This window comes from Carya illinoinensis, chromosome 4, assembly GCF_018687715.1.
Source record: "Carya illinoinensis cultivar Pawnee chromosome 4, C.illinoinensisPawnee_v1, whole genome shotgun sequence".
NCBI classification, from domain to species: Eukaryota; Viridiplantae; Streptophyta; class Magnoliopsida; order Fagales; family Juglandaceae; genus Carya; species Carya illinoinensis.
This window is the reverse complement of record NC_056755.1, coordinates 10799927-10815661: the sequence shown is the minus strand read 5'-3', so window position 1 is coordinate 10815661 and position 15735 is coordinate 10799927. Positions and strand designations below refer to the sequence as shown.

Here is a 15735-nt window from a genome sequence, read left to right as displayed (position 1 = left end):
CCATCTAGAAGGAGGAGCCATTTGCTCTCTCCTTCTTTCAAACAAAGTGGCCACCAACTTTGTTAAAGTTGGTCTTGGTTTGCTAAAGTTGAATTATTTTGTCAGAGAGCATCTGATGAAGTAAGAAAGAGCTCTTTTGTGAAGAGGCAAGGAAAGAAAAAAGAGAGAGCCTGGGTGAGCTCTAAGAGAAAAGAAAAAGAGTTGAGTCAAGTGAAGTGTGATCCTCCTCCTTTGTAATTTTCTCTATGTTCCCCTATTTTGATAGTTAAGTTCTTTTCTGTGGATATAGGCAGTTTCCGAACCATGTTAACTCTTGTTGTCAATTTGTGTGCATGTTTTTGTGTCCTGATTTCTCCAAAAAGTGGTATCAAAGTGTTCTTGTTAGGAAAAGTTTTTTTCTAGAAAATTCGATTTTGGTATGTTGCTCACCAAAGTGTTCTTCTCGATGAAACAAGAACAACGGTGTAAATCGGAGGCCGAAAGAAGACTGCACGTGCCCCCACGAGCCGCCTGAAGATCAAAGAGTGAGTCCTACTCTCACATGCTCCTCCACACACCCAGACGACGTCAGACAGGTCCAACCCAAGTCAGATCGGTTAGGTTAGAGATTTAACGCATGAGAAGCATGCACTCCACTCGCAGCGAAGGCTAAAAGGCGCGTGATTTGCACACGCTGCACACGCCTGATTTGATTTTTTGGTTCTTTCACTGCATTTTGTGCAATTTGAGGCCGATTTTGGCAAAACAAGAGTCTTTCTTAACAAAATCAAGCATTCCAGACACAACTGTGCTGTCCAATTTTGATGATTCCACCTCAAAGATCATGTACTTGTTTTTTGAATTTAGATCCAGTCTAAATTCATGAAGGATTCAATAGTAGGCGCTATGATAAAGCTGACTTCCTCAAACTACAGTCTTTAGAGACCTCGGATGAAGGATTTCCTAAACTGTAAAGATCTATTCGATCCCATAAAAAATGAAGGGGTCAAACCAGATGATTTTACGAATCAAATATGGAAAAAGATGCACAATAGAACTATCGTTCATATCTGACAATGGATTGACTATAATGTCTTTTACCAAGTGGCTGAAGAAACGGATGCCTATGTCCTCTGGAAGATACTAGAGGGTATGTATCAAGCTAAGACTGCTCGTAACAAGGCCTTCTTGGAAGTTGTTACAAGGTGCCATGGCTGTTGATTGAGCTGAAATATTGCATGTTTTAGCTATTTAAAACCAATATATTTTAAATTCTTCATGACACTATTATTGATTTTAGATGGAAAAATAGTTAATAAGCATAAATACGAATTGTAATTTTTAATTGATTGATATCATGTTTATGCTTAATTTTATAACTATGATTTAATTGGACAATATTTCCTCACATATATAGTTTATTTTTATAATCTATTTTTCTTTTAATTTATTTTTTAGTGTTATTTTTCTTCTTCTTATTTTCAGCTTAAATAAAATTCAGATGGAATTCGATTGGAACTTGTGACCAAAAGTGCATATTAACTGAGAGGAACGAAGAGAAGAAATGAAGAAGTGTACTTGGGCAGCTAAAAATAAAGACGAAGACTTTCTTACTTGGTTGTTTAAAGATGCATGAAGAAAGCAACTTTCGGTGGATAAATACATACAATGTAAAAGTCAAGAACAAGTTTGGCAAAAGAAGAAGTGAAGGACAGAAGGGAATGGAGCTGGACGTATACGGAAAGAATGATGGTTGGTGCAGCTAATTGATTGTTTGGCTTTTTACGTTGATAGAGGAGAGGAAGTCGGCTTGATTGAATTGGAGAGAGGCAGAAAAAAAGACGTGGAAAGGCTGGGATTAATTTTCCAAATCAGGAAAATCGGTGGTTGAAAAGGAGAGGTAAGAAGTCGGCTTGATTGAAGGAGTGAAAAAAGGCAATTTCCAGGAGTGTTAACGATGGGAGAGCATGTGATTGATTGGCTGTTTTTGAAGTGAGTAGAGGTTGGTGTGTAAAGAAAGAGAGGTGCCGTGATTAAAGGGGAGTGAAGAGTGGAAAATCGGTGGTGATTGGAGGAGGGAGTTTGGACTTTGGACGACTAGAAGCAGCTTTATATTTATATATATATGTTGCTGGACGGAAGTGAAAAAAAAGGGGCAATCGGTGAGAATTTGAGGGGCAGGTTACGTAAGAGATAGAAGAGAGTTGATGTGTGTTGCTCATAAGTAGAGAGGGAGAGAAAAGATAGTAGAGTCGGTGCAGAATTTTCAACCAATAGGAATTGAGAGGGGTACGTGGGAGATGGAGGTGGAGAGCAATCGGTGTGGGGCTGGGATGTTGTGTTAAACGTGTAGGCTTTTATTAGTTAATTATCCTAGAAGAAGAGATACGGATGGAGAGAAGGAGGCAATCGGTTAGAAGAGATAGGAAAGGGTGAAAGGGATAGGTGGAAAATTGAGAGAGGAAGAGACGTGTAGGTTGGTTGAAGAAAGGGAGAAGAGACACGGATTGAGAGAGTTGAGGGGAGACGGCTGGAAATATTTATTTCTTGGAGATGTGTAGGCCGGCTGGAGTAATTTAATTGGTTGGGGTTTATCTTGGTTGAGAGTAGAGGGACATAGAGAGGGAAGTAGAGTATTGAGTGGAGAGAGTTTGGAATTAATATAGAGAATCCGTGAGTTGAATTTTAAGGGAGAAAGCCGGATTGAATTCAGTTTCTTTCAGCTTCATGTTTGTCATGTACGAAGAAAAAAAAAAGGATTGAGTGGAGGGAGTTTTCATCCATTGATTTCATTCTTATTTTCTACAATTCAATTTCTGGTTCTAATTTATTCCTCTGTATCAGTTGGATTTTCAGATTTTGTTGTTTCTAAGTTATTTCCTAATATTTCTTGTATTTTATTTTAGTTATTTAATGAAGGATATTTTTGTGACTTTTATAGCACTTATAATAAATATGTTTGACTAAATTTTCATACTAAGGTTAGAGGTGAAGTTTAATGATTTAAATATTGTTTTCAAATCCACGTAAAATTTATTCTACGAGCTTGATCAATTGAAAGATTTTATTATTGGATATTTTGATTATCTATATACTCGTCTTGATTCATTGTGATTTCCGAATACAGTGAATGCTTGAGGAATCCCTGTAGTATTCAAATAGATTTATAAATGTTTTAATCATCAATCGTTCATGCTCGATCATAAGCGTCTGTTTTTCTTGATCTTAAGTGCTAAATCTTCCAATTAAACGGAATCATTATTCTAGTTTAATTGAAGTAAATCAATCAGAAACAATATCATAAATTATTAGACGGATCCTCGAAACCTTAGTCTTTCTCCACATCTTTATATTAGATTGTACGTTTCTTTTAATAATTTTGTTTCATTGTCTGAATTCATTTTCTTTATCACAAAAGTCAATCCCTGTGGATTCGATCCTATACGATACTACAACACCTGTATACTTGCAGGTAAAACTGCACTAGATTTTTGATTCAGTAATTTGAGTCAGAGTTTAGTCGCAACAGCTATCACCCGAGGACACATTTGTGGTACGTTATACAAAACTCATGTGAAGATTGGTGTTGATAGCCTCAAAGCAGTGGAAGCGGAGGTATCACCGAATCTGTGGCATAAGAGACTCGAACACATGAGTGAGAAAGGGTTGGATACTCTTGTTAAAAAAGCACTCATCAAAGTTGCCAAAGGTACTGTGTTAAACCCTAGTGATTATTGTTTGTTTGGCAAAGAACATAGAGTCTCGTTTCATTCCTCTGCCAAGAGGAGATCATAGCTGTTGAGTCTGGTACACTCTGTGGTATATGGTCCCATGGAAGAATAGTCATTGGGAGGTAATAGATATTTTGTGACATTCAATGATGATGCTGCACAAAAGGTTTGGGTGTATGTTTTGAAAACAAAGGACCAAGTCTTCGAGCACTTCAAGAAGTTCCACGTCTTGGTGGAAAGAGATACAGGAAAGAAGTTGAAGTTCCTGCGAATGGACAATAGAGGAGAATATATTTCCAAAGAGTTCACCGCATACTGCACTCATTGCGATATCCGACATGAGAAGATGGTGTAGCCAAGAGGATGAATCGGACCATCATGGAAAGACCGAGATGCATGCTCAGTATGGTTAAGTTACCAAAGCCATTCTGGGGTGAAGCTGTTTGTGCTGCTTGTTACCTCATCAACAGATCACCTTCAGCACCACTGGAATTTTAAGTTCCTGGAAAGGTATGGTCTAGAAGAGATGTCTCTTACTCTCACCTGAGAGTATTTGGGTGCAAAGCCTTTGCACACGTATCCAAGGAGCTAAGACAGAAGCCCAATTTTAAGTCAACTCCATATATCTTTGTTGGATAAGGAGATGAAGAGTTCGTATACAAGTTATGGGATCCGTTGATGAAGAGAATTGTCAGAAGTAGGGACATTGTGTTCCATGAAAACCAGCACATAGGAACTGAAACTTCCTCAAAATTAAGAGAGTTTAGGTCTTATACTTTAGATCCAACACCATTACACATTGCCACCTATAATGAGGAGATGCAGGATCAAGATCCAGAAGCAGAAGAAGAAGCTCAGAGTGTCAAGCAGGGGGAGTAAGAACCCTCTTCACCAGAAGCGAGAATACCACCACAAGGGTCAGATGGTGGGGAACCTTCTTTCATTGATGAAGCTCATTCAAGAAGATCAGCAAGAGGCCGTCTATTGATTCCGTCTAGAAGATATCTGAAATCAGATTATATTCTGCTTACTGATGAGGGGGAGCCAAAGAGCTTCCAGGAAATTCAAAATCATCCTGATAAAAGCCTATGGATGTAAGCTATGCAAGAAGAGATGAATTCTTTGCATAAAAATCAGACCTATGAGTTGCTGAAACTTCCTGAAGGAAAGAAATCCCTAAAAAACAGTGGGTGTTCAAGCTGAAGAAAGATGGCCAAGGAAATCTTGTGAAGCACAAGGTTAGATTGGTTGTCACAGTATTCCTATAGAACAAAGGAATCAACTTTGATGAAATCTTCTCACCGGTGGTGAAGATGACCTCAATTCGTGTTGTACTCGGATTGGTAGCTAGCTTGAACTTGGAACTCGAACAGATGGATCTAAAGACAACATTTCTCCATGGAGATCTGGAGGAGGAAATCTATATGGAGCAGCTAGAAGGGTTTGAAGCTCCAGGGAAAGATCACTTAGTCTGCATGTTGAAGAAAAGTCTCTACGGCCTCAAGCAAGCTTTGAGGCAATGGTACAAGAAGTTCGACTCATTCATGGTGAGTCATGGTTACAAGAGAATTGCTGCAAATCAGTGTGTCTATGTTCAAAGGTTCTAGAATGATAGGGTTATTATACTTCTTCTTTATGTTGATGATATGTTAATCATTGGTGAGGATAGGTCCATGATCAGCAAACTAAAGAAAAAACTATCCAAGTCCTTTGACATGAAAGACTTAGGGCCAGCAGAGCAAATTTTGGGCATGAAGATTGTTCGTGATAGGGAAGCCAAGAGATTGTGGCTATCACAACAAAAATATGTTGAACGGGTGATCAAAAGTTTCAACATGGGAGATGCCAAGCCAGTAAATACTCCACTAGCCAACCACTTCGAGTTGAGCAAGAGCTCGTGTCCCTCTTCAAAGAAAGAGATAGAAGAGATGGAAGCAGTCCCCTACTTTTCAATTGTAGGAAGCATGATATATGCTATGGTCTATACAAGACCAGATATTGCTCATGTTGTAGGCATAGTGAACATATTCCATTCAAATCCAGGAAAGGATCATTAGGAAGCAGTCAAGTGGATTCTTAGGGACTTGAAGGGTACGTCAAAGTTATGCTTGTGCTTTGGGGGAGCTAAACCAGTTCTAGAAGGCTATACTGATTTAGATATGGTAAGAGATCTTGATGGTAGGAAATCTAATTTGGGATTTCTCTTCACTTTTGCAAGGGGAGTTGTCTCTTAGAAATCCAAGTTGCATAAGTGTGTTGCTTTGTCTACAATAGAGTCAGAATACATTGTCACAGTAGAAGCTTGGAAAGAAATGTTGTGGATGGAGCGTTTTCTCCAAGAACTGGCAATTAGTCAAGAAGACTACAAGGTACATTGTGATAGTCAAAGTGCTCTAGACTTGAGCAAGAATTCAATGTACCATTCCTGCACTAAGCATATTGATACCCGCTATCATTGGATACGCAAAGTGATGGAACAACAATTATTGAAGCTTGTAAAAGATCCATATGAAAGAGAATCCAGTAGACATGCTAACGGAGGTGGTTACTAGTGAGAAGCTCGAGCTATACAAAGACATAGCCGGGATGGCCTCTAACTAGAGAGTGTTCCCCTCTGATGGGCATAAAGGGGGAGAATTGATAGGGTCCACACCCATCTAGAAGGAGGAGCCAGTTGCTCTCTCCTTCTTTCAAACAAAGTGGCCATCAACTTTGTTAAAGTTGGTCTTAGTTTGCTATAGCTGAATTATTTTGTAAGAGATAGAGGATGCCTGCCTCTCAAGCCTCTCCTATAAAAGGAGAGGCTATCTGATGAAGAAATTACAGCAAGAAAGAGCTCTTGCGTGAAGAGCTGAGAAAATGAAAAAGAGAGAGCCAGGGTGAGCTTTGAGAGAAAAGAAAGAGAGTTGAGTCGAGTGGAGTGTGATCCTCCTCCTCTGTAATATTTCTATGTGTTCCATTATTTTGATAGTGAAGTTCTTTTTTGTGGACGTAGTTAATTGTCGAACCACGTTAACTCTTGTTGTCAATTTGTGTGTGTGTGCTTGTGTCTTGATTTCCCCAACATTAAGTTTTGATTGATTTAATTAAGCAGCTCGTGTTTAATTTAATGTATATAATAAAATAATCATGTCTTAACACGACAAAAATACGGTAGGTAAATACAAAGTATTTTCTATTTTATTAAAAACTCAGCGCCTCTCATATGTACTCCGAACAAATGGCATGAAGAAGCTGTTTGGAGCCCGACAGCAGCATGCATACAACACCCATGGACCTGATGTTTGCCTAGTTATAGAAATGACATACTGTAAAGTTAGCCCTTTGTTGATCAAACCCCATTGAGATATGGATTTATAATCTCTTATTATATAAAAATTTTATGTAAAGTCATTTTTGCGTATTCATTGCGCATTTCATTAATGTGATTGGCTGCGTCATTTTTTTATACAAAATAATTGCTTTGAAATAACATCAATGGAATGCACAAAAAATATGTAAAAGTGACTATACGTAGTAAAAAAAGAACTGTTCATTATTAAATTTTGAAAAAATCGGTAATCTTATATTTCATTGCACATGACCGTATGAAATTTTAATAGTAATTTTACGTAACAACGTAGTCTATTTTTTATTTAAGTAAAAATAAGAATTTTTCTATTTTTAAAAAATAAAAATAAAAATAAATAGATTTTTAACGATTTTTACAATACCTTCCATTGAAAATAAAATTATTTGTACATCATTTTATTAAAAAATGTTATATTTTATATAAAATTGTAAAAAAAATGAAAAAATATTGTAGATAAATAATTCTCCTTAAATGAATTGAAATTATCTATTGTATAAAAAATAATTAACCTAAAACTCCCTTACAACTCTTTTCTAGTTATGAACTTTTCTTTTCATTATGGTTGTTGGCAGTCATTTCTAATTATAATTTTAGTTAGAAACACATTTTTATATCAACGAAAATAAGATAATTGAGAGCATCTTAAATTAATTAAAAAAACATTAGTTCTTTCCTTTAGATTGAATAGGATCACCAACAAAATGCTTAGTAAATCTGAATATTAAGTATTAACAACATTTTCTAATGGTTGGCCATCTTTTGTTTAGATTATTTGCATTCTTTCATCACTTTTATATTGGGTTAATATTTTATTTCATTGTTCACTTGAAAGATAATGATTCCACCAGCCTTTTAATTGACCAATAAAACCTATAACAACAATGTGAGCCATCTGATGATCTGTCTTTCCATTTCCTTTATAAACAGTAGTAACTATAACCATTTCTTGAAAATGATTTAATACTTCATATTCAGATAATCCATCTATGTTCGACTCGTGTATCGAATGGTTAAGTGACCATCAAAAGCATTCGAACACATATGTTTGACGTTCAAACGCTTTTATGCTTTCAATGACGTTTGAATGATTGTTTAATTGTTTGAAATCTTTGTACCTTTTAAACGCTTAATTATTTGTTTGAATGATATAACGAAAAAAATTTTTAAATTATATTAATTAGTATATAATTTTGTGAGGTTTATGTATGATATTTTATAACTAATTTTCTTAATTTTGTTTTTCAAATTTCAGGTTGACAATGTCTTATAGGGGACGACAACATGGCAGACCAAGACAACCCTCTAGCGAAGCAATTTGAGAGAGGACTATTTTGTTGGAATGTCAGGTGAGAATCTGTGACTTTCAGGATCTTCTTTGGGAGGGTTGCTCCTTGCCAGCTGTCTTCTTTGTATGTGGCTGGACACCGATCTTCAACCAGAAGTACGAAGCATGGGACCTTGTTTCCTATATCAATATGTCTATGAGTTTTATAAAGAGCTCAATCAGTTGTTTCATCCGAGATGACGACATACTCGCCGACATTTTCAGCAGAAATACTTGTCGATTTCATTGATAATCCATGATTGCATACAACGTATCCGAACTTGGAGCCCAGGGAGTCTCCTCCCTATGATGGGACGAAGAGCATCAAATAAGAAGATTTATCTAGTTTATTTAAGATCATGAACTTGATCATCGCCAACAACATTGATCCTTGGCAGCACAAGATAGAGATTGGCATGGATCGGGCGAAGTTTATGATACGCGTCGCTCGTGGGGTGCCTATCTACCTAGTGGATTATATATTCACTATCAGAAGCCTAGTACAATATGACAAATATACTTCCATTTGGGATCCTGATCACAAGATTTCTGCTACATGCTGGGGTCTTGCCAAATATTGCAGAGCGTGTCCAGAAGCCAACTAGACCGATCAACTCCTTCACCCTATCACGAAACACAGGTCAATCGAGACTTGTCTTCATGTCCTATTCCAGAACCTGTCGATACTAAGGGAGATGCACACTTGAGAGATCATGGAGTATTAGCCGGTGAGACATCCACACAGACCTACTCATGAGGAGATGACAAATATAGTGCGTGTAGAGATCCGTAGACAGACATCAATGATGATTGATGCATATGTACAAAGATCTATAGTGCCATATCTGACTTACATATAGAGATTAATGCTAGCATCTCTAACTTATACACAGATGTTAATGCTAGCATCTCTAACTTACATACAGAAATTGATGTCATGTCTACGACTCAGGTCACAATCAGTACTCGGCTGACACAGCTAGAAACACGCCTAACCACAGTCGAGGATGTGTGTAGAGAGTTGGGGTCATAGTAGACTGTATCTTTTATTTGCATTTCTTTTTTTTTTATACAGAATATTTTGTATTTTGTAAATTTAATTTAATTATGAATTGTATTTTTCTCTTCTAAATTAATTAATGATTTCTATTTTATATATTATTTAATGGCTAATCTTTTATATAAAATAAATATTTATCGATAATTAAGTAAGGTATTGTGTTGCCATAGAAAATTGTAAAAATTCTAGCACCATTTGATTGGAATATATGTTGTTTGAACGTTTCTTCAATCTTGCTAGATATTTATGCAATAAATCTCCATTCGAACTCTTTATTTTACGTTTGAATATTGATTAACTTATTCTTTAGAACATTATAATAATTTGTTCAAATGGTAAGTCAATGTCCCGCTAAATGTAGTAACTTAACCCGCCAATTTTTCGTTCGATCATATATAATATATGTTCGAACATTGATTAACTTTGACATTCGAACGTTGTTGTATGTTTTTCTAACAGTAAGTCAATGTCCACTTAACGTGCCATACTCTCGTTTGACCATTAATGATATCTTCTTTTCTTTTCTTTTCTTTTCTTTTTAAAGAGATGAAGGTCACCTGTCCATAAGTGACCCCCTCCCAATTTATTAAAAGCCTCACTTATGGTGAGGGAATACCGTGGTAACAAATTGAAAGCCAATGCCAACAACCATAAAGAAAACCATTCTAAACATGCCTATAACCAAAAACAAATGAGAAAGAAACTCAAGTCAAAAACGTAAGTAAGGTAAGCCCAGCTTATCTAATATGATGATACCCCTCAAATGCCTAGGCATAGAAACTTCACCTTCGAAACTACATGTAAATCCTTCCTTGCCTCGACGTGCCAAAAAATTAGCAGCTTGGTTTGCTTCTCGAAACTGATCTTGAATCGAGAAATTAATACCTTGTAATGCCTTCAAAACTTCCTCCCAAAAATCCCAAAGATACCAAACAGAACAACTCCCAGCGAGAACCCAATCCTCCACTACTTGCGAATCACACTCGATTTCCAGAAAACGAAATCCCATAGCTTTACAAAGCACTGCCCCATCTCTAAGGGCTCTAAGTTTAGCCTCATTATTTGTTTCATTACCAAAATAGGCAGAAAAACCCCCAAAAACAAAGCCACCACTATCCCAATCACCCCTCCTCCACCACAAGTCCCTGGATTCCCTCGACAACTTCCGTCAACATTGAGCTTCACATAACCAAATGATGGTTTGCACCATGAGACACACCTCACTTGTCGACCCTAGATGGGCAGCACGGGTAGGCCTAAATTCTGTAATTGCCTCTCATCCAAACATGAAAGAGAGTGCACTTTCGTATAGTCCCCCGATAGAATGCCCAACCACGCCTTCAATAGACTCCACACCACCTTTCGTCCTAGCTTTGCAACGTCTCTGCCAAAGCTTCCAAGTGATAAGACAAGGCAAAACACCAATGAGAATACCGAGTTGAGATTTCTTCTTGGCAAGAGCAAACCATTGAGACACACATCCCCACCAAGTTCGCATTGGCAAAACCGTAATGCCAAACTCTCTAGCTGCCCTCTACCATAACTGAGTTGCATGCTCTCCTAACCATGAAATAGGATCAAGGGTCTCTACCTCTTTAGCAACACAGCAATCACAGCTTGATGCCATGGAAATACCACAAGATTGCACCCGAGAGTCCACTAGTAAGCACTAAAAACGTGCCTTCCATATACACAGGGAGATTTTCTTCGGCAACATTTTATGCCAAAACCACTGCAATTCTGGAGACTTATCTGCCTTAAATCGAATCAACTCCCAAGCACTAGCCGATGAAAAATTCCCATCCAAGGCAGGCTTCCTTACAATGACATCTTCCCCTTCTTTACCCGTAGAGATCGAAGCCACAATGTCCTCCATGAGAGCGGTACCAACCAAATTTTCCAAAACCTCAACATCTTAGGACCTGTCAACCCAGCACTCCCGAATCTGAATTAACGGATTGGTCATGTCTGGCACCCTCAAGCAAAGTGGTTCATTATCCAATCACCGATCAAACCAGAATGAAACACGTCCACTTATGACTTTCCAGAGAATCTACTCACACACATCAGGTAATATGGATATGATGGACTTTCAGAAACGAGAGCAAGTAGTATTATTTTTTGCGAGCAATAAATGCCCACGTTGAGCATATTTCGTCTTGAAAAACCTGGTCTATAGATTATCAACCGCCATAAGATGCCAAGCGAACTTCACATGAAGAGAGCGCAGAACCTTCAGAGAAATCTCAAAGACCCAAGCCACCCTCTAACGTAGGTCTGCACAACTTGTCCAAAGAACACCACTTCTTTTTAGCACTTCCATTCACCTCGCCCCAGAAAAAAGAAGATAAAATAGAATTAAGCATCTTCAAAACCACTTTAGGAACACTCAGCACAGATAAGAGATGAGTAGACATGCATGATAGAACATGTTTAAGCAAAACAAGCCGCCCACCTTGAGACAATAATTATACTTCCACCCTGCCACCTTTTCTCGAATTTTATCCACAAGCAACTCCAAATGCCTAGCCATTAAATGACCAAAGAGCAAAGAAACACACAGATAAGTAGTCAAAAACATACCTTCCTAAACCCAAAATTTCTTAGTAAAGCACGATGCCGTGCAAGTCTAATGTGCTTGGAGAGAAAAATTGCCGATTTCCTCTTATTAATACTTTGGCTAGACCAGATCTCATAAAGTTCAAACGTTTGAGTTAATCTTTTAACAAACTGAGCATCTCTCTTAGCAAATACAAGAAAATCATCCGCATAAATAAATGAGAAACCAAAGGTGCACCCCAGGGATGATAAAATTTGCCAATTCGTCCTTTCTCAAAGCTCCTCTTGAGTAATTGAGATAGAACTTCCTCCATAATAATAAACATATAAGGGGAAAGAGGGTCATCTTGACGTAATCCTCTGGATGATTTAAAAAATCATTTGTATGTCCCATTCATCATAACTAAAAACCCAGGAAACTTCAAACACTCTGCAATAATACAACAGAATTTATCATTAAAACCAAATCCCTTCAGAACATCTAAGAGAAAATCCTAGTGGACTCTATTATAAGCTTTAGCCATGTCAACCTTCATAACAATATTACCTCCCTGAGTTTTCCTGTGTATCAAGTGCACCATTTCATAAGCAATGGTGATATTTTCAAAAATACTACGCCCTGGGATAAACGCACCCTACTCCTGCGAAATTATTCTTGGTAACAGTGGCGTCAATCTTTTCACCAAAATCTTGGTAAAACTTTTATAAACCACAGAACACAGATTAATTGGTCTAAATTTATCAAAACTATTCAGATTTGGAACTTTAATAATGAACACAATATAAGACGAGGAATAGTATCTTGGCAATGTTGTCCCACTAAGAAAATCTCTCGTAGCCTCGACAACATCATCCTTCACAATGTCTCAGCAAGAGATAAAAAATTCTGATATATGATATATATTCGAATGTTTATTTTACTTTGTTCGAACTTTTTTTGTCAATGACAAATAGTTATTTTATTAGGGATGAAATTTTTAGTCCCTACATATACCGTTCGAACATGTTCAAATGGTAAACACCTTCCGTCATTTGTAAGAGATGAAATTTGAATTTCATCCCTGCATCTCATTTTTTGGAACAATGTTCATTTCGTCCAAAAAAAATAGTCCCAAAAATGAATTTTTGTTGTAGTGAGAAATGATATTTTCAATCTTAGAATACGCAAATCTCTCACACTTTTTTTAAAAAAATAGATAAATATACGGGACCCTTGTGAAAGAAATTATTTTTTCCGATGGACCATATCATTTTTATGCAATTTCAAAAGTAGGGTGAGTTTATTAGAATGGTTTAATCTTTTAACAAACCAGCAAGACATTTGTTATGAATTCTTGATATTATATATATATACACAATTAATTTCTGATCAAAATTCACAAGCCTCCTACATCTATCTAGGATCCACAAGAAGACTTGTCACCCCTCTACCCCAAGCTGATGACCAACGTCCAAGCATGCAATGGCTTGGCCCAATAATACCCAACACCCAAGATCAATAATAGCTTAAAATATAATCTCTTCCACTGGATATTAAAAAACTAATTTCGTGGACTAGCTTTATTAAATTGTCATTATCTATGTAGCTCACAAATAGACTTAAAAGCTATTAAAACCATTGTGTTAACGTAATTGTGATGGCATTTAGCTACCTATTGTAATATATGGTATGAAAAACTTTGTTCTTGTGCATCATGTCAGCTGACCTAAAGTTAATTAAGGTTTAATATATTAATATTAAATAAATAATCTTTACTTCAATTTTCCTGACCCCTATCGAAGGGGAGAATATTTCTGTGCCTGCCGTACTCAAGCAAACAATATTATAATAATAAATAAAACTATCCTACTAGAGGCCGAACTACTCGTGAATATCAACGTCCTAAACTTTGATTTAACCTAATTGTGACCTATAATGTTTAACTGATTTTGCATGATTAAGTGAGATGCTTTACCATTTGGCCTGTGCCATTTGGACATTAGTGTTATAATTTTACAAATCCCAATCATCCATACATTAGCCCACCCCAATTTGTTTTATAGTATTCATAACATTGAAGTTAACTCAAGCTTGTTTGCATTCCTTTATGCAATTTCCATGTCATGGATAAATACTCAAATATTGTAGCCATAAGAACAATATCTAAATGAAACATGCCTATTATGGCTTGGACAAGGACGATACTTGTGCTAGTTATGCTTGCTTATCTCCTGCGAGAATGGACATGGAAAATGATGAACAAGACTAAGAAACTACTTCCTGCTCCAAGAGGCTTGCCTATCTTCGGGCAACTTCATATATATGGGGAATTTCCTCATTGAGATCTTCATCGACTAGCCCAAAAAAATGGCCCCACCATTCACTTGCGCTTAGGCTTTGTGCACACCATTGTTGTCTCCTTCCCCCAAGTTGCTGAACTGTTTCTTAAAGTGCATGATCTTGTTTTTGCTAGTAGACCACCTAGTGAGGCTGCAAAGCACATGTCTTATGGGCAAACAAACTTGTCCTTTTCTCCTTAAGGTCCTTATAGGCACAACATTCGCAAGATGTGCACCCTTGAATTGCTTAGCAACCTAAAAATCAATTCTTTCAGATCCATGAGGAAAGAAGAGCTTGGCCTACTAGTAAAGTTTATTGAAAAGGCTGCCTTTGATTGTCTTGTTGTTGATCTCAGTGCCAAGGTCTCGTCCCTCAACATGGATATGAGTTGTCGTATGGTGTTTGGGAAGAAGTACATGGATAAAGATTTTGATGAGAGGGGATTCGAGGCTGTAATTCATGAGGGTATGCATCTAGGTGCTACTCCTAACCTTGGTGACTACATTTCTTATATTGGTCCCCTTGATCTTCAAGGCTGACGCGACGCATGAAAGCTATTAATAAGATATTTGATGACTTTTTCGAGAAAATTATCGACGCTCATATCCAATCCAAAGATTTGAATAAAATTAAGGATTTTGTTGATATCATGCTTCATAGGGTGTGAAGACTCTGAGTACCTTGTTGAACGTTCAAATATCAAGGCCACAATTTTGGTAATCATTCGTTGAACTTGTATATTATTTGATTTAAATTTGTTGTTGGTCACTAATTTCCTAACAATGATTTCATTACAGGACATGCTTGCAGGATCAATGGACACTACTGCAACAACAATTGAGTGGGCAATTTCAGAAGTCATCAAGCATCTAAGGATAATGAAGAAACTTCAAAAGGAGTTGGAAGATGTAGTGGCTTGGAGAAGATGGTAGAGGAATCAAATTTGGTTAGGCTGGAATACTTGGACATGGTTGTAAAGGAAACCATGAGGCTACATCCAGTAGCACCTCTACTGCTACCTCATGAGGCCACAGAAGACATCACTATCCAAGGATTCCACATCCCCAAAAAGTCTAGGTTGATAGTAAACATATGGGCAACTGGGTGAGACCCAAGTGTTTGGACTGATACTGAGAAGTTCTTCCCGAAAGGTTTGTTCGAAGTAGCATTGATCTTCGGGGACGTGACTTCCAATTTCTCTCATTCGGCTCCAGGAGAACAGGCTGCCCAGGGTTATAATTGGGTCTAACCGCAGTTCGGCTCCTGTTGGCACAACTTGTCCATTACTTTGATTCGGAGCTTCCTAATAACATGGTACCAACTGAGTTGGACATGACCGAGGAGTTTGGGCTTACAGTTCCTAGAGCCAAACATCTACTTGCTATTCTCCATTGTTGCCTTTACAAATGA

The 15735-nt window shown here is 37.3% G+C and overlaps 1 pseudogene; it reads left to right on the top strand.

Annotated features, from left to right (window-relative positions):
• The first annotated feature begins 14168 nt into the window (after positions 1 to 14168).
• LOC122306235 lies at positions 14169 to 15735 on the top strand (annotated as a pseudogene).